The sequence below is a fragment of the Panthera tigris genome, chromosome D1, assembly GCF_018350195.1.
Source record: "Panthera tigris isolate Pti1 chromosome D1, P.tigris_Pti1_mat1.1, whole genome shotgun sequence".
NCBI lineage: Eukaryota > Metazoa > Chordata > Mammalia > Carnivora > Felidae > Panthera > Panthera tigris.
In genome coordinates this window covers 27,647,107-27,671,902 of record NC_056669.1, presented here as the reverse complement: position 1 = coordinate 27,671,902, position 24,796 = coordinate 27,647,107, and the positions used below count along the sequence as shown (strand labels likewise).

General features: G+C 41.4%; 1 long non-coding RNA gene across 1 annotated transcript; it reads right to left on the bottom strand.

Moving 5' to 3' along the window:
* Nucleotides 1-212: 212 nt before the first annotated feature.
* On the bottom strand, nucleotides 213-9,432 carry LOC122231446. Its single transcript, XR_006208697.1, has 3 exons — nucleotides 9,369-9,432; nucleotides 424-522; nucleotides 213-311 (listed from the first exon to the last, which is right to left on the bottom strand). It is a non-coding gene; the product is annotated as an uncharacterized LOC122231446 (long non-coding RNA).
* Between the last annotated feature and the right edge of the window lie 15,364 nt (nucleotides 9,433-24,796).

Genomic DNA, 24,796 nt, shown 5'->3' with positions numbered 1-24,796 from the left:
TATATATACCGTTTCTCAGAGAACACTGACTAATCCAAATTTCTCTGTTTTCTCCTTCTCTGTGTATTTGTCTCAAAACTTACCCTATCTCTCTTATAAGCTCACTTATGATTGAACTTAGGAGCTATCTTGATGATCCCAGATAAGCCCCTCCTTTCAAAATATTTAACTTAATCCTGTCTTTTGCTGTATAAGGTGATACTTACTCTTTGCATTATAGGGTAATATTCACAGGTTCCAGGGATTGGGAAGTGAGTATATCTTTGAGATGCCAGTTTTTTTCAGCCTACCATGGGGGGAGCAGTATACTTCTAGACAGAGGAAAATACATCAAAGGAAAGAAATAGTTAAAGAACTGGGAAAATACAAAATATTGGAGAAAAATTCTAAAAGACTTGGGAAGCATCAGGAGAAAGAACTTACCAAAAGCAAGTAAAAGGATTGATGAGTGGTATTAAGTTCTGAGAGCATGAATCTTTATTTTGGCTGTGGTAAATGTTTCATTTCCATCCACTTGTTGACCTAGGGTAGGAGCAACGATTGTGGGATCATCAGCTCATGACCAGGGTTTTGCTAATTATGTACTGCCCATGTCATGTTCTGTGAGTGCCCCCTGGCAGGGGAAGAGGGCAGCACAGTCAAGGTTACCTGGACAGCCCACTCTCAGCAGTGCTCCAACATGGACCAGTTGTATCAACCCTGCTAGCTGTCATTCTGGTCATTTTGGGGAACACAGACAATAGGAAATGAAAGTGGACATTCAGATTTCCAGTGGCAATGGGATGCGGGGAGAAGTATTGCCAAGAGGAAAGAAGTGAGGGCAGACATGAGTCCTGGGTGGACTGGGACAGCAGGTATGGAGAGGGTCAGGAGTGGAGAGGGAAGTGCCCAAAGGCGGGGCAGCAGAAGTCCCCACAGGGGTCCCCAGGGAGAGGAAGCCTGGCATTGGCAAGAGGAGGACAGTACCAAGTGGAAGAGACAGCTGGCAGCATGTGGCACCCCAACCTATTCTTTCAAAATCTGCAAGCCATTGTACCCATAGAGTGCTGCTGAGTCTCCTCAGTCACCATAGGCTAACCCAAATGGGATGTATTCTTGGATAACTCATGTCATCTCCTAGGCATCAATTTTTTCATCAACAGAATGGGAATAAAAGAACATACCTACTTCAAAGTATTGCAAGGGTTAATGGAGTCATGTATACAGGGCCTAGGGGAAAGCCCCTGGCATATCAAGGCTCCTGATGAATGATAACTGAGCCATTATTACTTGTGTCTGGGACTCAAGGTCTCTATGTGATCCACATGCACTAATCCACAGAGTCCTCTCCCCTCCCGGCACCCACACTTTTCCACATTTTTGCAAAACCCTGTTCTCCAGGTTGCTAAGCCAGTGGACTTCGTCCTGGCTCCTGTCAGCCCTTCCAGGGGAATGCTGCTCCTCACCACTGAACACAGAGGCTACACAGCATCCCATGGCCAGGCAGGTTCCCATCTCCTGCCTGCCGAATCAGGAGGCTCTGTTTCTTTCTCTGACGGCAGCCTTTTTTTCTCCTGCTCCTCTGCAGCCCAGGTACCTATACGGCAATTTGTTCCAGATGCTGAGCAATTTGCGTAGTCCTGCTCAGCATGAAAAATATTTCCCCAATGCTTATCGACCTCTGGAAAAGCTGGTGTTTTCAAGCCTGCCAGCCAATCACCAACACTTAGCTGGAAGCGTGTGGGCCTTTAATCATCGTTGTCCAAACACGGGAAGAGCAGCAGCCAGCAGAGAGAGAATTCTTGCTGGTTAAACCCTGGGAAGTGGTGTGTCTCTCACCCACTGAGCTGTGGACAGAAGTCCCCAAAGAGTCATTGTTTGTTTGTCTCTCTAGGAGCTGTGTCTCCAGGAGTTTGGGGAGAATGTACCTGGTGAATCAAGTGGATTCTCAGCTGAAACAGAATCAGTGAGATGGAAAAAGTGGTCCAAGAAGGCTGTTCAATGAATCAGGACCTTCCTGCCTCTGGCAGAGGGGCAATACTCTCTCAGGGCAGGGAGCAGAGAGAGCTACTGACATGTGCTAATTGAGTGCCTTGTTTTTCAATATGTGGTCTGAGGGCCAGCAGCACCCAGAACCTTTAGAAATGCAGACTCTCAAGCCCTACCCCAGACCAACCGCATCAGAATCTGTATTTTAATAAGATTCCTGTGTGATATCTATGTAAATACAGTTTCAGAAGCACTGATTTATGAGACACATAAAGATCCTATCCTCTTTCTCACCCCGAAGTATCTCCTTTCATTAAGCTCTGCTAGAGATGCTGGCAATTTACACATTCATTACTTCTTAATTAAGACAGGGAATATTTTTTGAAAGAGGTTGTATATAGAGTCATTATAATAATGGGGTCCCACTTCTGCAGGCCTCAGACTTCTGTGGACCTTCAATGCAAGATAAGGTTAGATTGTCCCTTAAACCCTTTGTTTCTCACCCACAAGGCTTTTTTTTTAATACTCTGCAGCAGCAGCAGCACTCACTAACAATGTTTATTACAAGCCCATGTGTTTGTTTCCTTAATCACCAGTGATGGAACCAGCCCAAAGGCACACTGAAGCTGCTCATGGTAGGAGAATATCATTAATATGTCAAAAATGTGTGCCTGCCTCTTGTGCTACACAACATCTCCAGGCATGGCTGCTACCTTCCCAAAGATTACAGTATAATCTGTAGTTTCTTTGTGGAAGAAATTAAAAATAATCTTAGATTTCCAAGCAGCTCCCTGTGGGATGCACATTTTGCCTCCTGTGACCCCAGTACCTTGCTTGGTATCCAGAATAGCATCAGCCCTCAGGGTTTGCAGGATGACCAAATGCTCTTACCTTGTATCAAGCACCCACTACATGCCAGGCAGTGAGCTAGGCATTTCTACTTGCTCTCTCTTTCTATTGCTCTAGGGGTCTATTTACCACTCCCAACAGTTATGTGTTCCACGCAACCATCCTACTGAGTAGATAGTAACTATCTGCCTTTCCTGTGGCAGAGGTGTCAGGGAACAAAGCAGGTTCATTGGACCCAAAGCTTCACTGTTTTCACCACTTCACTTTACCTCCAAGTAAAGAATAGAATGGATGGATGATGGGTAAATGTTGTGAGAGCATGTTAGGGCACCTTAGCAAGGCTTGCTCTTCAAGGACCCCACCCCAAAATGCTTCTGAGGACAAAACCCAAAAACAGTCATGAATAAGAGAGCAGCAGCCACTGTTGTCCAGTCACCTGAGGTTCCCAGGACCAGGTCACTTCTGTCCAAAGGCTGCCCCTCACCCCCTCTAATGCCAACTTCACTGGGCATGTGAGGAAGCAAGCAGATTAGGATTCAGCACAGTTTCCTAAGCAAATGCCCAAATCCTGTGGGGGGAATCAAGCTATGGAAATTAAAACAAAAGTAATGACAAAAATCAGTTTCAGTAAGTATCAAGGTAAAAAAACAGGATTTGTACCGTTCCCCCACCCTCCCGCCACCAACCACCAGCTTTTCTCCCCATGGTTTGAGAAGTCCAGAATGCCTCTTGGTACATGATTAAAATTTCCTCTTTTGGTGGCTCCCTCCCTGTCCCCTTCATCTTCTTTGGTCTGAGCCGACACGAGAGACAATTAGGGACTGTATAATCATTGCTGCTGGGGCTGTGCTTCTACATACATTCTCCTCAGAAGGGGCTGATTACCATATTAAGCATCTTTCACTTGACAAAAATCAGTGAGAATGTTTCCCTCCATTTTCCCCAGAATACAGACAAGAGAGTCAAGAGGGAAAGGCAGCCAGCCACCAATGAGGTCTAAATCATCAGAAACTTCTCTGACTTTCATAGCATTTATTTCCTTTGATGTTAAAATCTCTTTTTCTACTTGTGATTTATTTTTTCTTCTCCTTCTTCTTCTTCTTTTTTTTTTTTTTTCTGTGAACTGCCATTCAGAGGGGCTGTCCTCTCTGCAGAGCCCTGAACCTGCCAACATCTACTGGAAAGGTCAGCCTGGCTCTGGAAGTTTGAATCATCGCATAGCTCTGGCCCGAGGCAGATCTGCTCCTCAACTCACATCTAGCCAATCGGACCCAAGTATCTTGCTGTGATTGACAACTGTCTGGAGAACATTAGGTTTCATTCACCATTTTCAATAAACAACAATGGAAAGAAAAGTAAACCCCAGAAGCCAACTTTGCAGCAAGCCTGCAGTGTTTTCTGACTTGAAAGGCAAGTGAAGTGGAGACTCAAATCAATTATCTAAATAATTAAAACCCCAAATATATTTCCCTAGACACACTCAAATAGTTGAAGCAAAGGGGGCTTTCAGGTGACCTACATCAAGACCTCCCTTCATCTTCCTCACCAATTTGTTTATCTGACTCAGACAGTGTCAGTAAGGTCATAGGATATGAGGAGAATAGGAGTAATGTATTAAGTGCCCATAATATTCATCTAATCATCTCAATACACATACCATTAAGATCCAGGGCTTCCTTGTGGCTCAGTCTTGGAGTAGTTTCATTCAAAGAATTACAGTCCAAAAGTCATACATAAGTTTTAAAGGGATTGCAGTTTTAACTCTTTCAAACTACATTAAGAGAATCCAACTCCTAAGATAGGGCAATACTACCTAGTAGCAAGCAAACAAGCACTGTGACCTCAACTCCAGTTCTCTGCTGCCCCACAGCCACCAGGGAGCCCTGTCTAAGTGCCTCACACCCTCCCAGCAGCCCCAAAGCTCCTGCCATGAGGCTCAGGTCTTTTATTTCTTTCTCGGTTAACTCCCACCTCTCTAGACATGGCTGTATTCATTCACTGGATTCTACATCATAAAATTACAGAACTAGCTGTCAAAGATGGAATTCTTATCAGGAAGGAGGAGGAAGGAAAGCTGTACTAGCTGCCACAAAGACAAAATGTTCTTTGGTGGGCTGGGACTGATGGGGCAGGAGACAAGAAAGGCTGAAATGCTCACATGCTAGTGAAATTTGTACCTGTCCAACAAGCCATGTGACAATTTTCAGAAGATTATATTATCTCTACTCCATGGTGAGCAGCCTGACCCCAGGCCACTTGTCGAATGTCATAGACCTAACGAGTGGCAAAATTAGAACCAGCGTATATGACAACAAAGCTCACCATTTTTCCACCAAACCACAAGCATCCTATGGAAGGGATATGATTAATCTGGGATGATAATAATAAAAATAAGATTTTTATGATTAATTTCTTATCAACCTTTAGGTGAAGCAGATGTAGGAGTTGGAGAGGTAAAACAATGACACTGAAAATGTCTTCCCTTTGGCTTGTGACCCAGTTGGTCTTCCAACCCTCACATAATGCTAGCTTGTGGTTCTTTCTGATTATATTTTGGTGTGGTTGGCTTTCCTTAATAAATGCAACTTAAATTCATTTCACAAATATTAGTTAAGTTCCTGCCATGTTAGGGATCATGTGAGATAGAAGGCAAATAGAAATACAGCATGATCCTTGCCCTACGAGAGATGGAGTTGAGTTGGAGATACAGGCATTTATAACAATTAGGACTGCGCAGTGTGGAAAGGGAAGAAGAGCAGAAAATACCCAACTGTGCCCAGATTGATCAGGATAGACTTCACCAAAGGCATACCATTTGACAGGGCTCTTGGATAACTGTGTTCTACTGCCTTTTTTAACGGTTTCTGTTAGTCTTCAAGGTAATCTTCAAATTGTTTCATTTTCATACTTAACCATTGTGTTCTACTCAATCCCTAAAGAAATTGTTACACTGACCAGGCTTCAAAGTCACACCCTCCCAAGATGAGTCACATTGAAAAGTCATATTTTCTTGGCCTCTCCACAGTTCAATTCTACTATCCCTGGCTTGGCTCAATAAATATTTTTTGAGCATATAGTTGTAAGCAAATAAAGACATAGCCTGTGGCCTCATGGAGCTTAAAGTCCATCTGAGGAGATACATGTTCTTCAAATATTTGTAAAGTTTATGTGACATTTCATACACATAAGTATAAAATTTCAACTATGCCCTGAGCAGACAGAAGAGAGGGATCTGACCAGGGGTGGGGGTAGGGGGGAATTGTCAGAGATTTCTCAAAGTGTCAATATTAAAGCCAATATCTGAAAGACAGAAGTGAGGAGAGAAGACCATCTCATGCAGAGCAAAGAGGCTGAGGCAGGAGGGAGCAGAAGAAAACAAGTGGCTGAAAAAATAGCAATGTGCTCAGAGTGGAAAGCAGATGGGGAACACAGGGCAAGATGAAGCCAGACACAGGTGGAGCCAAACCCCACAGGGCCTGTGGCCATGTGAAATATACTGGCGTTTATCCCATGAGTGAAGTGAAGCCATTTATGCCATGACAGGCAAGACCAGGTCTGCATTTTAAAAAGGCCACTTGAGGGGAGCCTGGGTGGCTCAGTCGGTTAAGCATCCAACTTCAGCTCAGGTCATGATCTCGCAGTCCATGAGTTCAAGCCCCACATTGGGCTCTGTGCTGACCCTTCAGAACCTGAAGCCTGATTCAGATTCTGTGTCTCCCCCTCTCTGTTCCCTCCCCCACTTAAGCTCTGTCTCTCTTTTCCTCAAAAACATAAATAAACATTAAAAAATTAAAAATTAAAAAAAATTAAAAGGTCACTTGAGCTCCTCCTTAGAGAAAATATGGCAGAGTGGCAAGAGTGAATGTGTGAGACAGCTTAGGAAATACTGCAATAGTCCATGGGAGCTGGAAAGGGTGGAAAAATTAGCACCTTGGAGTGTAGAAGCAGGGTTATGGTCCTAAGGCCGTCCCCTTGCTGGTCAAGGCAGCCTGGCCAATGGAATGGTCTTTGTTTGGGTTTCCCCATTGACAAAACTGGGGAAGACACTTCCCTACCTCCTTCCAGGGTGCTTTTGAAGATCAAATTAAGTGATAAAAATGAACATACACAATGTAGCACAAAATGACATTGATAGCAAAGAAGCAATTAAAATATGTTTAATGGGTACCTATTGCTCACATGAGAGCAAAGAACACAAAGCCTGAAGAAAATAACATAGCTTTTAAAATTAGCACGTATTATGAGAGGTATAGGAGAGAAATTTGGAGTGAGGGTTGAGCAGGAGAAAGAAGAGAAAGAAACATAGAAGGAGAGAGGGAGCAGGAGAAGAGATTCGAGGACCATTTTCATTTAGTTGTTTAAATCAGAGAATGGAGAGAAAAGAAGTCAGTGAATGTGTGTGTTCCCCTCGTCTGGATGCTAGTTCTGCCTCTAGCTCCACCAGCCCATGGATCTATTTATGAATCAGTAGGCCTTCTTTTTGAATAAGCCATGATGCTATTTACGTTTTCTTTTAAAAGAGTTATCTCCATTTTCTGCCTTTCCCCCATGTGAATCCTTGCATAATTACTCAATTGATAACATTCTTCTGACAAAAAAAAAAAAAAATCCAAGCCAAGAAAAGAAAGGCACACTCTGAATTTTCAGAACGCTGATTCCAGAAAGAACAGAAATGATTTCTTCTTTTGCTCCTGTTCTGCAATTGTATAGCAACTTTTGCCTTTTTAAATGATGAATTAGTAAACCCTATTATTCATCTTAATAAAAAAAATTCTACCGAAACCCTTTTAAGTTTTATGACAAATGGAGTGTCTTGAATTAACAAAGTACTTGGAATGTGGAGCAAAAATCCCCCACAAATATCCCCAAATGTGTTCTCAGATCACTTCTCCTGAAAGTTATCTTTGGAGAGCTGTTCACCGGCTCTCCCCCACCTTCTTTTCCCATTAGCCCCCTCCCATGGATGGCTTTGTTCCTAGAACCTTCATTCCGTACAGTGTCAAATGCTTCTGAGAGCTTGGAGAGGTGTGCTTCAGTCTCCCAAGGCCAAGCCTGGCCGTGCCAACTGTACAGAAATCCAGGGCGATGGGGAGAACGCCACCTGCTTGTTGGATTCCTTTCCCTCTCCCCTCCATGCCTGCTTCACCCAAGCTGTGGCAACCTTTCTCAAAGAGTGACCCAATCACCTTGAAGCAGAAATACATCAATGTGTGAGTTCTGCAACAATGGTATTGAAATTAACCTGCTAGCCTGGCAGATAATTATCTTAATAAGAAATTTTCTTTGAAAACACAGATTTTACAAACTCCTCTTGATCTCCAAACTTGAACCAAGCAAACAGCTCCATCTCAAAATATGATCTTAGAATGAAATTAATATTGATTATGAGGAATAAAAAGTGCTGCATGGAAGATAGTAAAAATTGTTTCAGATTAGGGGGTGGGAAAATAAGATGAGAATAAAAATGAAGTATTAGCAAAGCACTATAAAATGACAATAAAGTCCATTGTTGTTAAATCACTCAGTTAATTAATAGAAGATTCTGCAGGAATATATTAAGTTACCACTAAATTGTGTGATCTGGTTTTGTTTAAAATATTCAATAGACTCAAAAACTCAGGAGACCTTTGGAGAAAGGGACCTGAGGTCAGGAACCTGAAAGCTAAAAAATAGGATTAACTACATTAAGTTTATTTATTCACTCATTTATCCATTGAACACATATTTTATAGGAACCCACCATGTGCAATTGAGAGCTATGTGCTACAGAAACAGGGCAAATCACTGTCCTCAAGATGCTTACAGACTAACAGGAGGAAACTATGGCAGGAGTTATGATTAAATCATGACACAGTTACAATGAAGACCAAAGAGAGAGGGAGAGAGATGTGAGTTCCACCTGGAGGAACCAGGAAATTGCCAACCACCCCACATAGTCAACTACCTGGTGGTGGTACAAGTGGGCAATTCCTGTATGTACTTTGGATTTGTTCTGTTGATGAAAATACAGAGCTGAGACCTGCTCCCTTGTGGGAAGTAGGGCCAATGAAGAAAAAGGACATAATTCCTGTTGACAATCTCCCAGAAAAAAAAAAACAGATACAGTACTCCAGACTATAGAAAGCAGGCCTTAGAGAGGAAAGGCGTGCTTTTATCTCTTTCTCTAGTCTTGGATCTGTAGGGCCTGTGCTTCTGGTGGAAGAAGTTGAAGTGTGTATGCCTGGGAAATGGGTGCTGAACTGATATCTAGAAAAAGGGACTAGTATAGCAGCAAAAAGGGAGGAATTATTTCCCACCTGCCATTGACTATTTATAGAGAGGACTCCAAACCTCAGAGGTCAAGCCACAGATTGCAAGTTTGCTTTGATGGCTGTTATTCTCTGTTTACTACTAGAAGGCTATGTATCAGAGTACCTAAGAGCAAGGGCCCTGAGGACATACTGCTTTCATTCCTATCCTGACTCCCAACTAATTCAATGAGTAATCTTGGAAAAATCATTTATTCTACATCCCTTCATTATCTTTAAAATGGGAATAATCACAGGACTTACCTCATGGAGTTGTTATGAAGGTCAAATAAGTTACTACATGTAATGCACCTCTGATCATTCCCTGCATGGAGCAAACACTCAGTAATTATTTGCTATGAAATACATGTCATTAAAAAAAATCCTTAATTTGAGTTACATCTCATTTGAGTTACTGAGTGTTTATAAAATTTTGAAATAATTAATTAAAACACTGAGCCTTACCATAAGGGTTATAAAGGGGAAGGTTTTAGAGTAAAGATGCCCCCATTGTGCTGAGTTGACCAAGACAGTAAATGTCAGAAAGAAACTTAAAAAAGGAGTTTCTAGTGGAAGAATATGAGTCCTGAGTTCTGGGAGCCCTTCCCTTCCATAAGAGTCTCCTTTCAAAGATAGGCTTAAAGGGTCTGGCTTTGGGGCACCTGCGTGGCTCAGTCGGTTGGGCGTCCGACTTCGGCTCCGGTCATGATCTCGTGGTCTGTGAGTTTGGGCCCCGCATCGGGCTCTGTGCTGACAGCTCAGAGCCTGGAGCCTGCTTCGGATTCTGTGTCTCCTTCTCTCTCTGCCCCTCCCCCACGTATGCTCTGTCTCTCTCTCTCTCTCTCTCTCTCTCTCTCAAAAATAAAGATTAAAAAAATTTTTAAAAAAAGGGTCTGGCTTTTATTTTTATTATGGAATTTCATGCCAGTACTCCAAAAGAAAATTGAAAGTCATGTCATTTACATAAAACTGCACTGACTTCTGATTGGAATAAATTACATGTTTCTAATCTTTCTAGGTAACTTCCAGGGAGGACCCTGGGAGTATTAGCCTGAACCTTGGTTTTTAGGTCATTTCATTAAGCCTAGTCTATTTCCCCAAGTTAGGCAATGATAGATGTCAGGAAAAGGGGTCACACATACACACACACACACATACACACACACACACAAACACACACACCACAGTTAGTATCATGCATTAAAAATGTAAGAATTATTGAAAAAATATCTGCAAGTGAGAAATGGCAGAGCACATGCAGTCTTCATCCCTACCCACGAGGAACTGTGTCCAGGCCAGACATGGCTGTATGCACTGTGGAAAGGCCCCTACAAGAGACTTGTATAAATTCGTATTACACTACACATTTATAAAAGAAGTGATAAGGGGACAAGGGCATATCTAGTCAATTCAGCAGTGGGAATTCCCTTTTCAAAGAATAGCATTATCAGGAAAAGGGAAAGGCTCTGGAGTTCAGCCACTGATATCCCCCTGTTCTGTTGAGCTTACTCAGAACTGCCTAGTTGGCATCTTGCTGAGCTGTCAAAATTGGGAGGGAATGAATCTCCAAGGCCCAGAACACCTGATCACCATAGGCCCCATGTGTTCTGACTCATATACACTTAAGGCTTTCCCTAAGCCAACACATCCGCTTTCATTATCTTAATTGCCACCCACAAGTGAACGTCTCCTAAATCAAATCTTCAGCCTTGACTTCTTACTGAGCTTCAGATGGATATTTTTTCTTGCTTGTCTCACAATAATATCTCACACTCAGCATATCTAAAAATGGGTGACCCTGTTTCCCCAGACCTTCCCCTTTGCCTAAATTTTCTTGTCACAATTGATTGTCCCAGCATCATCAGCTTTAACTGAAAGCATCCAAATCTGAAACCTGGCAGTCATCTTTGTCTCTTCCCTCTGACTTTTCATTAATTCATCCCTGTGATGGTTAATTTTATGTGACTGGGCTAAGGGATACCCAGATAGCAGATAAACATTATTCCTGGATGTGTATGGGAGGGTGTCTCTAAAAAAGATTAGTATTTGAATTTGTAGACTGAGTTAAGTAGATTGCCCTCAACTGTATGTGCTGTTATCATGCAATTTGTCCAGGGCCCCCGAATAGAACAGAAAAGGCATTGGAAGGGTTAATTTGCTTGGGTTGAGCCATCCATCTACTCCTGCCCTCAGACAAAGACATTGGTTGTACTTTGTTCTCAGTCTTTCAGATTCAGAATGGGACTTACATAATTGGCCCCAGACTCTCAGGCCTTCAGACTCAGATGGAATTACACCACCAGCTTCCCTGGGTCTCCAGCTTGCAGACTGTAGATCAAGGGACTTCTTGGCCTCTATAATCACATAAGCCAATTTTCATAATAAATCTCCCCTTTTTCTCTATATACTGTAGATCCTTATTGGTTCCATTCCTCTGGAGAACTCTAATACAATCACCAAGTCAGACCCATTGTAATTTCCATTTTTTTAAAAATCCATGTCACCTGCTTCATGCCTGCAGCCAATGCCTTAGCTCAGAAATGCATCATCCCTTGCCTGCATCATCCAATGCCCCTTAATTGGTCTCCCTATCTCAAACCTCCCATCATCATTAACTACCTGAGTTCCAAATCTCAACAGGTCACTTTATTCTACAATTTAAAATTAAAAAAATCATTTAAAGTCCCTCATTGCCTAAATTCTTCAAAATGACCTAGAATGATTTTCATGAACCTATTTCTTGTGATTCCTCTTCCTTTACTATGTCATACCTTCAACATGGTATTTCTGGCTCTTGGGCTTTTAGATTAGTAGTCTCTTTCCAGGACTACTTTATTTTTTAATTTATTTTTAAGTTTATTTATTTATTTAAGCAATCTCTACACCCCAACATGGAGCTCAATCTCATGACCCCAAAATCAAGAGTCACACACTCTTCTGGCTAAGCCAACCAGGCACCCCTCTTTCCAGGACTATTTAAAGGTTAACTCGTTATCACCACCTATCCTTTGCCTCATTAGCTACAATTCATCCTTTAGGTCTCAGTGACAGAAACGTGATGATCATTTATCAATAAGGTGCCAAAATATCCAGATTTCTGTGTATCAGTATTCAGAAAATCTGAAAATCTCTTCCAATTCTTGCCAAACCCTAACTGGCCCCATTCCCTGGGTACTGAGTTTTACCTCTGACACCATCCATATCAGAGGTAACAGTATCAATTTGACAGTCTTTGGTACAGTCATACAGTGTCCCTCTTTCTTCTTACCAAGGGACTTTACTTTTTTATCCAAGAAACATTCCACTTCCAAAAGTGACCCTACTTGATCATCTTTGCCTGAGGCTCCCCATTTGTTTTCCAGTTTTGATAGAAATTTATCTTCACTTTGCAGCTTCAATTGCTCATCCTGTCCTTCTTTTCCTAGACTGACAGACAGGAAGAACTAATGGCCTTAAAGAATCTTTCAGTGTTACTCTACCCACCACCAAGCTGATCGCTTATAAGATCAGCTGGGCCTTCACAGAACAGGAGAATTAAATTGTATACAAGTCTCTCTTCCATGTCTCTATCACTGAGCCAGCTATTAACAAAGTCTTCCTAAAAATGCAAAGTCTCACAGGCTTCAGAAGGCCAAACAATCGTACTGGATTTAAGTCAAAAAGCATCAGATCCCTTGCAGATAAAGGACAGCTTTGATTCTCTATATAATAATTTCTTCTTATTCAACCTTCAAATGATAAAGTTAACTATGTTCTCATCAGCAAGTACCTCTATACCCTCTCAAATCTATCTTTGTTTCATCCATTTCTACCCTGCACTTCCAAATTCAAGTATTTGAGAATCTTCCCTGTATATCTATGCACTATGTGAACAATTAACATGTCGCTACCAGCGTCCCACTCTGCCTGGGAGGATATATGAAGTGGGTTCAGCCTGAAGAGAGATAAATCAGATTCCACTCCATAGGTTCCCAGGATTTAGTTTCTCTCTGTGCACTGTCACTCTTTTGCTTACAGACTCTTCTACTGACATGCTTAATCGCCTTCAGTGACCCTCCACTTGCCACAGTATAAAGCTCAAGGCTAGGCCTTCGAGACAGTGTGACAGGCCATTTCTGGCCATTTCTGATCTGGTTCCTATCTATCCACCTAGCCTCATTCAGTTCAGGTAAGGGTCAAATGGTACTCAGGATAGAGTATACCTCAGAGACATGTCAGCGCAACCAGCTATATGAGAAACATGATGGGCAAGTATAGATTTACATAGAACTCGGCTAATAATGACTCAGGACTTGTGGCAAATAAGCTCCTTAGGCAAGGCACATTTATACTAGCAGATATTTTGAGGTAAGGGAAATATTGGAAATACTCAAGAGGGATCCAGATTATATCAGAGCCAAAAGGGTTAAACTGCAGTAAGGATTATCATCAATTTCTTACTGAAAAGAAACTGAGAAGATGTACTGCCTTTGCTCTATATTGCGATGTAAAAGGAACTGCAGATAGTTCTCATTACACATTACACAGTTCTCTGTCACACTTAAATCCTTTTGTCACTCTCACAAAGCTCTACAGTAAAGAATCTCTCTGGCCATTGTTATATATTACTGCCAGGTCTGTGAGGTCAGATCCTTCCTGATGATCGGAGTCAAGATTCTGGCACACAGCAACGACAGGACCAGATGTGCCCTTCACTTCTGTGAAGAATGTTGTCTTAATGGCAGTTAGTCCTCTCCAGTGATCCCACATTGAAATGGCATCTGGTTGCAAGCCTTTTTCGATAAAACTCCTCTTTCGGGGGACAAGTCCCATGACTGACATGGTCCCCAGGTTGCTGATACCCCATCTCCTGCCTTGGAGATTCTTTTCCTGACCTCAGACTAATCACCATGCTCCACCTGTCTCATTCTCTATGCCCATGTGGACTCAAAAGTGACATGGCCAGGATCTCACTGTCAGGATAGGGCAGTCTTACCAGGCTCCTTCTACCCATGGTCACCTGATCAGATGCTTTTATGCTTATCGGGTCCAAATTTCCAGCCTGGCCTTCATTTAAACTGTATCCTGACCGTTCAGCTAAACCCACATTAAAAGATGGGGCACTCCCTGGACAGCTCCAGCAGGTCTGCTGGCTTGAACTCTTCTCCATGGCCTTTCTGAGCAAGTGGAGTAGACAGTTTGGTTGAGGCATATGTTTCATGTAGGACAGTTATGGGAAATGGGGCTATAAAAGCAGATTGGGGTCATCCTGGGGAGGACTCCAAGAGAGAGAGAGAAGCATCCCTCCTCTGCTTTGAAGCCCTCTTCAGCAGCACAGCACTGCCACACACAACTCCAGATTTCATTTACTGGATAGGGAGCAACTCCATTAAACTTCAAAGCATCACTTGAGAGAGGATTATTTTCTTACCAAGGTGACTGGAGGTATTTCGGTTCTAAGACTTTATGATCACATTGTCTCAGAGGCAGCTTGACAACGTCTTATGTCTCTGACACTGGAGGGATTTATTCACTTGAAGCGCGACATTAAATCCTTGGCGGGCACTGTATGTAAAATCTGGCTTTATAAATAAACACTACTTTGCCCTTCTGCTTTCCTTTCTTCTGAGAATCTGCAAGCCTCCAACATCTCATAATGAAATAAGCCTTGTACTTCTATCTTAATGGAAGATAGATGTTATCCTTGCTGAGCTGTAGAGGCTCCCTCCTCTATAGGACCAGAATGATAATATTCATACATCTTTCCCTCCAGAGACCTGAAGAAGTTTGAGTGGCTAATAGGTGTAATTATTCCACTTGGAGATCGAGGAGGAAATGACGATCCTTTGTCTTAAGCATCACCATTGTGCCTTATTTCCTCATCCTTCCCCCAAAGCTTCTTTCTGCTTCCTAATTCACACAAATGTATGTATCCAATAAAAAAAATAAAAATAAATAAATAAATAACAAAACAAAAAAAAAAACATTGGGTTAAAAGAAACCTTAGCTTGGTTATTCCTCCAGACATGATCACCAGGCTCTACTCAAATCCTGCTGGTGATGGGAAGCTCACTACTCCTAAAAGGCAGCCAGTTCCACTGGAGATAGCTCTCTTTCTCACATGGAGCTAATATCTCCTTCCTTGTAATTGTTGCCTTTGGGTCCCAACCATGACCCACTGGAGTATCTTTGAGTAAGTGTTATTCTTTCTCCATATGACAGCACCTCAAATATTTGAAGGCAACTATCATAGCTACTTTTCATTATTTTCTTCTCCCACATGAGCTAGGGGCAGACCTTAGCAAGCAGAAAAAATTGTTCACAGAGACTTGTAATATTTCCATTTCTTAAAGAAGAAATAAACATGGAGCAATTTGTCACCCACTTACTGTCCTATTTTTTCAGGTAGAATAAATGCTATTTTCAGCACTGAATCTACCTCAGTTAACTCTTTGGTCTCAGAAAGCCACTGAATTTCATCATGCTCTAAAGCTTTTGCTGACCCTACTGCTGGAAAATGTTGGTGGCTTTCTCCTATGTGCTCCCACAACATTCCATTTAAATTATTGCATTGTTTTGTTTCAGTTCATTTATACCCACGCCTGCCTCTCAAGACTTAAAAGTCTCAAGCACAGCCCATATTTTAGTCATGGTGGTATCCCCAAAGCCTAGCAGAGTGCCTAGAACTTGGTAGCAAGAAAATAAATGTTTGCTGCTGAATGAATGTTGTCTATACATCATAATAAAGAGGGTTGTCAAGATTTCTTCAATGCCTTAAACTATTGGGAATCTGTTACTTTACAAAGTTGGTTTATTATTTCTCCTGTCAGTTTCAGGTTCCAAAAATATGGAACACGTGTACAAATGTGGAAGCAACTTTGTATATATATACCCCATAAAGAAGATCTATGCCAGCACTCTGCTGTATTTATCTGGCGACTAGCATCAGTGGTGACACATAAAACTATACAGTTAAAAGACATTAAAGTACAACTTAGATGAAAATAGATGAAAAAGATAGAAACTATTCAAAAGGCTGCTGAGAAGAAAAATATCTCTAGCCCCATTCTTTAAAACATTTACATAAATAATTCTGACTAGTTGTGTGTGTGTGTGTGTGTATGTGTGTGTGTGTGTGTGATGAGAAGGGGAGTGCTGTGTTTAATTTAAAGTTAACATTAGCCATAATGCCCACTTTCCTCTCCTACTTCTTCAGTGTTTTAGGAGATTATCAGTTTGTTTTCAAATATCTTTCATATCACTTCTGAAGGTGTTGGTAGCAAAGGGACTGTTAGTAGTCAGGGGGCCCTAAGACAGCACAGATATATTAGGAAATCTGAGAGCAAATCTGGGAAGGGGTGGTAAAGTTCATTTGCGCTGTTTAGTTTCCTATCAACTTAGAACAAGAAATAATGGCTTATGTCAGGAAAACATTCAATAAAGGACTCATCCTAACGAGCCAAATTTGATGTAAAAAAACTGCTATGTGTATTTGACAAATGTTTCTCTCAAATTGTATTGTTTTGTATTTTTTTATTTAAGTATAATTAACATTCAGGGTTATATTAGTTTCATGTATACAATATAATGATTCAATAATTCTATACATTACTTGGTGTGAATCACAATAAATGTACTCTTTATCCCCTCTATCCATTTCATCCATTCTCCCACTCACCTCCCCTCGGGAAGCAACCAATTTGTTATCTGTATTTAAGAGTCTGATTTTTTGGTTTTTGTTTGTTTGTTTGTTTGTCTGTTTTGTTTCTTAAATTCTACATATGAGTAATATCACATGGTATTTGTCTTTCCCTGTCTGACTTATTTCACTTAACATTATACTTTCTAGGTCCATCTCATTTTTTTATGGCTATGAATATTTCAATATATATATATATATATATATATATACACACACACACACACACCACAATTTTTTTATCCATTCATCCATTCATCTATGGATGGACATTCATCTATGGATATGGATGCTTCCATATCTTGACTATTATAAATAATGCTGCAATAAACATAAATGTGCATATATGTTTCTGAATTAGCATTTCAATTTTCTTTATTAGACACCCAGTAGTGGAATTATTGGATCATATGATAATCCTACTTTTACTTTTTTTGGGGAAACTTCATACACTTTGTTTTCCAGAGTGGCTGCACCAATTTGCATTCCCACCCACAGTAGACAAGTGTTCCTTTTTCTCCATATCCTTGCCAACACTTGTTATTTCTTGTCTTTTTGATAGCAGCCATTCTGACAAGTAAGGTAGTAACTCACTGTGGATTTGATTTGCATTTACCTAATGATTAGTGATGCTGAGCATCTTTTCATGTGTCTGTTGGCCATTTGTATGTTTTATTTGGGAAAATGTCTATTCAGGTCCTCTGCTCATTTTAATTGGATTATTTGGGTTTTTTTGGTCTTGAGTTGTATAAAGTCTTTACATATTGTCAATATGAACCCCCTGTCAGATATGTTATTCACAAACACTGTCTCTCATTCAGTTGGTTACCTTGTTGTTTAATTGATGATTTCAAATTCCATTTTAAATGTTCAGTAGATTTAAGAGAGAGAACGAGCAAGCCTAGCCCTAGCCCTGTGAGACAGTTCCCAGCAGTTTTGTGTGTGTGTGTGTGTGTGTGTGTGTGTGTGTGTGTAAGAATCCCAAAGATTATGTCTAGTACTATATGCAAATAACAATTCAATCTGCCAGTTGAGAGGAGGGACTTCATAGAAAGAGCAGAAGACTGGTTGCTATATTATAACTTTAACCTATCTGGAAAGAGATGGTCAGGGAATATCACATTGGAACCATCTCCAAATCTACTTCTCATGTAATTTCAGACTCTAGAAAAGGCATGGGGCACAGAAGTGAGCTTAAAACAAGCTGAGATGCTGACAGAAGATTCATGAAGGAGGATGGCTTTTTATTTATTTATTTTTTTTTTTTTAGCAAAGGAGGTAATTGGATGCAAGGAACAGGGAACAGGTAGCATCCTATACAGATTAGTGTAGGCAAGTAAATAGCCAAAGAGAAAGGCTTTGATTTTCTGAAATGTCTAAGTCTTTCAACATTTTGAAGATCAAAAGTTCAAAATCAAGGTGTCAGCAGGTCCTAGCTTTCCCGAAAATCTCTGGGGGAGAATGCTTCTTTTCCTCTTCCAGTAACTGGGGGCTTTCAGTATTCCTTGACTTGTGGCCACATGTCTCCAATTTCTACCTCAGTCTTTACATGACTCACCCCTCCATGTCTGTGTTTTCTCCTCTTACGTCATTTACAAGGACACTTGTCTTTAAGACCCACTCAGACAATCTAGACGATCTCCTCTCAAAATCTTCAACATAATTAAACCTACAAAGACTATTTTTCCAAATAAGGTCACATGCACAGGTATTGGGGATTAGGACGTGGATATATCCTTTGGGGGGAGCCTCTATTCAACCCACTATGTGTATTGATTAAGCAATGATTATTACATTTAAATTAAATAGTAAATTTAATTAAGAAGATAATTTTTAAAAATTGTATTTCCAATAGCTTTAATCAAAGTTAGTCAATCAATTCCTATGGAAAAAATTTACCTTATAAGTAAAATATTTTCAGCGGGCAATAATGATTTAATGTAGAACTATGTAGTTTTTCTCTTCTTGAGTCATGTGTGTGTGTGTGTGAGAGAGAGAGAGAGAGAGAGAGACAGAGAGAGAGTGTGTGAGTGTACGTGTGTGTGTTTGACACAAAACAGGTAAATTTAAACTTCATAATGCATGTGCCTAACATTCTTATAAATGTTATTTATTAGATCAATTAAAGTCCTAGGACCCTATCAGTTTTTGTAAGTAACCAAAGGTAAGGCCAGAATGAAAGAATGAAAAGTCTTTGGAGTTAGGATGGAAACACCTGTTTTAAATCTTTTCATGACATCTGACCTTTGGCCAAATGTTTAACTATGTAACTGCCTCATGTAGAGTTTCCTTTGTAAAATGGGGGGAGCAGAAACACTCTTCATCTTCTCAACTTTCACCATGAATACGAAGCCTTTTGATTTCCTGATCAGTTCTCCCAAACTAGCCAGTGCACACAACCAGGGACATGGGGACAGGAAAATGCAAGAGCAAACTTTCTTTTCAAACTTCTTTTTTCAGGGAACAGAGACCAAGCTTACATAATACAGGTTTACTCTAATACAGGTGGGCTGATATTGGAGCTAAATGCCTGTAGGAAACCAGGAAGCTCTAGGAACCAGCTCTCAGGATCCTATCTCTCATCCCACCCCACCCCACCCCTACCTCTATCATGTCATGAAGATCAGCTTCTGTCATATGCCACTGAGCCCCCTCCTGTGCTCACCTTTTGATTTGTTTCCTAATAACTCTGAGCAGCATGGGATTTGGCTATCCTGTTGAGCCCAAGTCTACCTTGTGCCATCTCCCAGTGCACCCTTTCAGCATCTGCCCCTGTGGCTAATCTTTCAATCTCCAAGTTGCTTAGAAAATTACCTAATCAGGCCCAATATTTCATTCTGGGCTAATGTACAAGTTATGAATAATATGGGGGCAAAGTCACAATCATCAGTAGATAGAAGATGTGGCTTTGTGGAGAAGGCAAGCTACTGTCCCTCAGAAGGAATTATATATGGATTAACTTCACCAAGAAGGTGGTTGAGGTAGACAGATACATGATTGTCTAGTCACTAGTGCCCTGACCTTCTCTGAGAACTATTTTCCCATTCCCTGATCCTTACAGTTCCACATGAGCCACTGTGTTCTTATCTGACTCCACCACTAACAGCAGCTGATTTGATCAGCATACTACACCTATAACCAGCTGGATCAACATTTCCTTTCTTCTCAATTACTGAAGTTGAGTTTATGAAAGAGTCACATGAGCCTCCCTCTTTTAGCCAAAGCCAAGAATCTTGAATGTTATAGGTGGCCATGTTTTTTGCCATATGTAGAAAAATGGTATTCAGCATGACAGAAAGATGCCAAAATGCAGCAGGGAAAAACTGAATGAAGGATGAAGAGGCTCTTGCCAGCATTTCAAGCATCAGCTATACTTCCTTCTGAGACCCAGCTGCCTCCTGGCCGCCCGAGCTCTGCCTTGGTGTTCAGACTTGATGGATTCCATAAAATACCTCCGAGTATTCCCAACAAGGTGATCACTTTTCTTTAGCTAGTTCAAATGGATCTCTGTTATTTTCTACCACAGCTGTCCTAACAGTCTTACAGAGGTAGAGGGAGGATGGGTCATGAGACTTCTTCAGAATACCCCCTTTACACTCTTGCCTCCAGCTGGTACCCAGAGTTGGCCAGGGTTCTCATTTGAAGCATCAATCCTCACATTTGAATTAAACAAAAGCCACATATAGAATCCCCAATAGAATTTATTATTTGATTAATCTTTATTGAGTGCCTATTATGTGACAGGACCTAGGCTCTGAGCTGGGAATTTGATGAAGGATAAAACAATCTGCTGGCAGAGCCATAATACTTTAAAGTCACTTTTATCCTAGAATTTTCAGTAAGAAGTGTTCACTCTGATTGAACATTTCACCCCAACTCACATGCCTCCATTGCAAGACAAGAGCATTTGCAAACCCAGAATTCTCCCCCACTACATATGCTTCGATTATACTGATGTACTTAAGCCAAACAGAAAGCACTGAGGGCTGCCAACTTTAGTGATTGGAAGGAAGCCCTCTGGAGCCTCTTTTCTATCTCTACATTTGGGACCTTCCCACATGTAATTATAGGAAATAAATACAAGTCAAGTCAAGCCATTTATAACAAGGTGCCTGAGAGAATAAGAGTAACTGTACTGCTATCTGGTCTCCCCATTTTACTGTTAATATCCTTGAAGACAGAGGAGTTATTTGATTTCCTCAACATTTAATAATCATTTTCTGAGAGTCTTCTAAGTGCCCTCTACTCTTATAGTGCTGAAGATTCAGGGGTGAGCAAAACAAAAACATTTCCTTCCAGTGGAAAGACAAAGAGTAAGCCAACCACAGGTAACATAGGGTCAGGTATTGAGTAGGACTATGAAGAGCAATCAGATGGGTTCAGAAAGTGAGAAGCCAGGCCATCTGAGAGAAGAACCCTCTGAGGAGTGGCCTTTGAGCTGATGCCTAAATGAAGAGGAAGAAAATGGTATAAATATTTTGGGGATTATCCAACAAGTGCAAATGTCTTGAATTGGAAACAGCAAGGAATGTTAATTACTTGAAAAAAAATGAGCAGAAAAAATGAACTTACAGTGGCAGCCAAAGACCAATCATGTAGGGCATTGAACTCCACAAAAAAAGAATCTCGGGGCACCTGGGTGGCTCAGACGGTAAAACGTCCGCCTTCAGCTCAGGTCATGATCTCACAGTCCGTGAGTTCGAGCCCCGCGTTCAGGCTCTGTGCTGATAGCTCAGAGCCTGGAGACTGCTTTGGATTCTGTGTCTTCGTCTCCGTCTCTGCCCCTCCCTGCTCATGCTCTGTCTCTCTCTGTCTCAAAAATAAATTTAAAAAAAACATTTATTTTTTTTTTTAAAAGAATCTCAATTGTATTTTTAGTATGGTGGAGTCAATGGAGCCACAAATCCTTTTAGTCCTCCCTTGAGAGTGAGAGGTATGTTTCTCCTTCTCTTTGATCTGGGTGGCCTGTGAAAACTTTGCCTAATAGACTACCACAGAAGTAACATTAAGCCAGTTCTAGATCTGGGCTTTTGGAGAATTTCCACCTTTTATGCTGGTCTCTGGGAGCCCTTAGCAATCATGTGAAAGTTCTACTGGTGAGATGGTGTGGAGAGGCCCTAGAGTACATGATGAAGGAGAAGGGGTCACCTGGACTCAGTGGAGTCCAGCCTTTCAGTCCTCCTTGCCAAGGTGCCAGGCATGATAGTGAAGCCATCTTGGACCCTCTAGACCAGACTAGCCTCAAGCTGAACCTACTGAGTGACCCCAATTGATAACATATAGAAAGGAAGAATCACCTAGGTCACCCTTGCCTGGATTCCTGACCCACAAACTCATGAAACATAATAAAATTGCTGTTCAGCTCAGCCACCCAGGCTTTTATAAAAATTAAAAAAAAACAGACTTGATGTCTTATAAACAAAAGAAATGTATCTCAGGGCACCTGGGTGGCTCAGTTGGTTGAGCGTCAGGTCATGATCAGGTCATGATCTCGCAGTTTGTGGGTTCGAGCCCCACGTCGGGCTCTGTGTTGACAGCTTGGAGCCTGGAGCCTGCTTTGGATTCTGTGTCTCCCTCTCTCTCTGCCCCTCCCCAACTCATGCTCTGTCTCTCTCTCTGTCAAAAATAAACATTTAAAAAAAATTTAAAAAAAAGAAATGTATCTCTTATACTTCTAGAAGTGTGATCAGGTGATCAAGTCCATGAACAGGGTACCATCATGGTCAGGGTCTGGAGAAACCCTTCTTATGAATTGTAGACTGCCAGATTCTTATTGTATCTTTACATGGTGGAGAGCAGAGATAGGAAACAAGTTCTCTAGTGACTCTTAAACGGGCATTAACCTCATTCATAAGGTCTCCACCCTCAGGGCCTTGTCAGGACCTTGTACCTAAGTACCTTCCAAAGGTCCCACCTCCTAATACCATAACACTGAGGGATAATGTTTCAACCTATGAATTTGGTGGTGGGGGGCACAAAGATTGAGTCCACAATACTGCTTTAAGCCACTAGGTTTAGGAATAGTTTAAGACTAGACCCCCTCGTGTAATGGCAAACACTGGGGGCTTGTTGGCAGAGGAATGACCTGACCAAGTGCTCTGTGAGGAGTAGAGCATAGGGCTACATAACTGGCACGAGGGAGATCAGTTAGGAGATTATCATGGTAGTGCAATGAGAGGTGCTTTGGGCTTGGAGTAAAGGGTAAAATTGGAAGAGATGGAAAGTAAACACATCCCAGATATATTGCAAAGGTCAAGCCTGGATAATTTGATAGTTTGGATGTTAAGTATGAAAAAGTCTAGGATTATAGCAAGAGTTTTGGTCTGAATACCTGGATAAATGGGAGAGAAGGATGGATAGGGGAAAGGCACAAATCAAGAATCCCATTTCAAATTGTTGATTCTCAAATATCTATTAGATATCCAAGCAGAGATGGTTGGAGGTGAACAAAGAGGACAGGGCCAAAGATGGAAGATTTCAGTGAAAAGGTGTTATTTAAATACAGGGAAGTAGATGAGATTGCTTAGGGAGTAAATTTAGGAAGGATAGAGATATAAAAACTGAGCCTTGAGGCATTCCAAATCAAGAGATTGCAGAGATTAGGAGAGCCTAGGAATAGAGACTAAGGAGTAACCAGTGAGATGGAGGAAACAAAGAACACAGTGCCTTCAAAACAAAGGGAAGAAATTTTTCCAAGAAGGAGGAAAAACTGCAAAATGTGGCTGACAAGACAAGTCAGATGTAATGAGAGATGACCTTGACAAAACAACTTCTTTAGCGTGGTAGAAGACTTCAAGAAAACTTCAAGAAAAGTTTGGAAGTGGAAAAATGGAGATGAAGAGTATGGACAACCATCTGAGGGAATATTACCCAAAGAGGAATGCAGAAGTAAGGTGCTAATTAGATATCTCTCTGCTGAGGGTGATGAGTAGCAAGGAACAAGCTTCTTGAAACTTCTGGAGGGTAATCCAGTACACAAGTGGAGGGGTCTATAGCTTACAGGCTAGAAGGCAGTGTATGCGGGTACAGATGCAGAAATTATGATAGGGTCAGGGTGGTGGATTACTTCTGATGATTGTTATTTTCCCAGTCAAATAAAGTATAGCAATTATCTGAGTAGAGGAATTTCAGAACTTTGAGGAGAGAAATGAAGATGTGAAGTAGTCATTTCAGAGCAGGGAGAGTAATTGACTAAGGAAATGTAGTGGGATTGGCCAGCAGTACTAAAGACCCATTTGATATTTTTGGTTTTAATGTAAGTCTGTGTAGTATCCATGAAGGTATATATTCAGATACTGCAAGAAAGAGCTGGCAGTCAGCTGGAAGAGGGAAGTTAGTGGACAACCTCCCTATGCAGTGTCTTTGGGATTTGACGGAACATTTGCGCCAAAGCCATGCTCTTCTTGGCAGTGCATAGCCCATGACCAAGCATAGATGGAGCCCCTCATGGGACTTCCCTATTGGCAGTCTTTGTACCTGGGCTCCACATTGTGTTGGCCAAGACTTTCCTAGAATTGCAGCATAATCTAAGGCTTTCCTTACTCTCTCACATGTATCAAACCTGACTCACATTCTGAGAGTTTTCCTTGCCTACCTCTATTCCCTTCTCAGCTATGTCTTTCAGAGGGGTTGCTCCTTCCCCTACCCACTTCAAACTCCACCTAGGCACTTGCTTCTTAGAGACTCCAACTAACACAACATGATCATGGGTCTTTTTATCCAGTCACCTTCAGTTGCTCCACACATGAAGTCATGGTTCACACATGAAGTAAGTGGCGGACTGGAACTTTCCAGGTAAGCATGAAGGAGTAATAGAGAAGCAAAGGAATGGAGAGTTCCCAGTATATGCAGAGTCATCCATAAACTGGAATCTATGCTGTGGAAGAAGGGGAGTGAAACTCTGAGGATAGTGAGGATGGTTGGGAGATTCAGAACATGCACTCAGGTCAACCTTTTTTGAATCTCACAAATGTCTGGTGGCTCACCCTCTCCTTCTTTAGAGAATGAAACCTAG